Genomic DNA, 2,549 nt, shown 5'->3' with positions numbered 1-2,549 from the left:
AATCAAAAGTTGAAAGGTACGCCATTTTGGTTCCCCCTCGAAACCCTACAACTTTTATATGAAACTTTTTTTGATTCTTGGCCACACAAACGAGTTATTGGAGGTGATAGATTCAGATGACTCACCCTGTACACGTACAGTTTCTACTCAAACATCCTGAAAATGGCTCGTAAAGCCTTATATATATCTTGTTTTTAATTAATTAATTACAGTCACATAAGTATATGAAATAAAGTATACTCTAAGATTATTTTATTATATCAATAATATCATGTATTGTTTCCAAGATTATTAATCTGGAAAAGTGTTTTACGTTGTCATAATACGCAAAAAGCGCGCAACGTAACGTGAACATGCCTCGTCTGTCATCTTATTGAGCCGGCTTGAAGTGGAAAGCAGACGGAACATAATACGTCTGCACTTTTCTACGAGCCGACGTGCCGAGCGTCACGCACACTGACGACGGTTTTCGCTTGTGTGCGTGCTTCCAGTGGCTCCCAACACTTCGGTGCTCTCGGTGCTAGCCGGCCAGAGTTTGCAACACTGGTCGGGCAACAGTTGAAATCGAGCAGCAGTTGAGTGTTGAGTGTTACATTTTGCCGGATAACAATTGAGAATTCGCCGATTTTATCGTCTAGAAGAATTTATAAGTAAGTAATTATATAACAAAAAGAGAAGCTTGATTTTATAACATATATATATATATATATATATATATATATATAACAACATTCTTTTATAATTACATGAAAGTAGTTTACCTAAAAATCTATTCAATGTAACCTGACTGAATTTCATGTGATGCAATAGCAAAATATAAAATTATATATGTAAATTACATACAAGCAATAATATATTTTTGTTTATTATTATCTTGCCGTACAAATTAGTTTAGCAAATCGCGGACTAAAGTGGAAACTGATGTTTGCGAATAGAGCCAAAATGATATTTTGTTTGTTTTTCATATTTGATAATCTATATCACCAGTCTGAATCGTGATATTCATGGCCCGGAATTATAACCACAAATTTTACTCGTTACTGTACGACAAGAGGTTAATTTCTTCTATAATTTTTCAATGAAAGACTAGAATTTTCGGCTACTTCTTTGAACAAAACTAAATTACGTGAAATAAAATATCTTGTGATCACGGAATAAAGTGTCATTCAAAGCAGTAATAAAAAAAAAACATTTTTGCTTTTTAGTGAATAATTATAGAAGAAATGAAAATAAAAAAAACTATATTATTGCTTGTATGTAATTTACACGTATAATTTAATATTTTGCTATGACTCAAATAAAATTGTTATATTAAATAGATTTTCAAGAAAAACATTTTTATAGCTATAAAAAATATGTTAGAAGACTTTTATTCATTTATTCAATCTTTATATGGTATTTTATATGAAAATATAAGAATTTTAATTTTTTTATTGATTTCTTTAACATTTTTATATATTTTTACAGGTTAAATATATTATTTTAATATTTTTAAAAGTACAATGTCTAAATTTATTGAAGAAACATTAGAAGTTTGGGGTCTTTTCTATATATTGAATATATTGAGAGATTTAAAGGTTATTATTAGATTTTTATTAATATAAAGACAGAATAATTATGTAGTATTTGTATTTGTTTAGATGAACAAATTGATGAGGAAGCATTTATACATATGCCTGAATCTATGATCAAAGAGATAATTCTTATAATCGGAAAGCGTTTTCGTTTTATACAAAATCGAAAAAAATTGTTTCAAAATNAAAATGAAAGTTCAGTTTTGGTAAGATAATTGTTGCATTTTATGATTTTATCTTTAGTAGAATTAATATAGAATTCTTTTCTTTACTGAACTTTTCTTCTAATTTTTTGAACCTTATCATTTTTTTGACTGTAAAAGTGTTTTTTATATTATTTTACAATTATAAGTAGTAGTTTTCTTNAAGTTTATAAAATATTAGTAAAGATTAATAGTATTAACGATTTTTATTGTAAAATTATATGTAAATAAAAATAAAATTATAAAATTAAAAAAAATAAAATTATATATAAATCTATGTACTTGTATTAAAATTAATAAAAAACTTTTAATATTTACATTTGGTTTTTCAAGTTTATTAAAATTCAAGTTTATCACAATTAGAATTGTTTTGAAATTCTTAATATCATATTACAGTTTTTATGTATTATAGAATTAATGAAACATGTATTTGTATCATGTTATAATGAAATAATTAAATAATTTTTATATTTGTTTTGAAAGAAACTTTTACAATATTAAATTGAATTGAGCATTCTTTTTTAATGTTATAAATTTAATATTTTGTTTTATTTACTTTATTGAATTATTTATTTGTGAATATTATTTGATTTAGGAAATCTCAAATAAATTGTGTAGTGAGTCTGAGGATACAAGCAGTATAGGGAGTTGTTCTTCATTAAGCGTATTTCAAGATTATGGAAAGGTAAATATGTAATTACATATATATGTAATTATAAAAGATATTTTAAATATCACTTTTGCAACAACATGCTTTTTATCTTTATGTTAA

At 25.3% G+C, this 2,549-nt stretch overlaps 1 long non-coding RNA gene across 1 annotated transcript; it reads left to right on the top strand.

The window, feature by feature from the left end:
* The first annotated feature begins 513 nt into the window (after positions 1-513).
* LOC109862457 lies at positions 514-2,456 on the top strand. Its single transcript, XR_002251142.1, has 3 exons — positions 514-650; positions 1,641-1,780; positions 2,373-2,456. It is a non-coding gene; the product is annotated as an uncharacterized LOC109862457 (long non-coding RNA).
* Positions 2,457-2,549: the final 93 nt, after the last annotated feature.

This window comes from Pseudomyrmex gracilis, unplaced genomic scaffold (assembly GCF_002006095.1).
Source record: "Pseudomyrmex gracilis isolate BER0280 unplaced genomic scaffold, ASM200609v1 scaffold_1816, whole genome shotgun sequence".
Taxonomy (NCBI): domain Eukaryota; kingdom Metazoa; phylum Arthropoda; class Insecta; order Hymenoptera; family Formicidae; genus Pseudomyrmex; species Pseudomyrmex gracilis.
The sequence above is the reverse complement of the archived record's forward strand: the minus strand, read 5'-3'. Positions and strand labels throughout refer to the sequence as shown.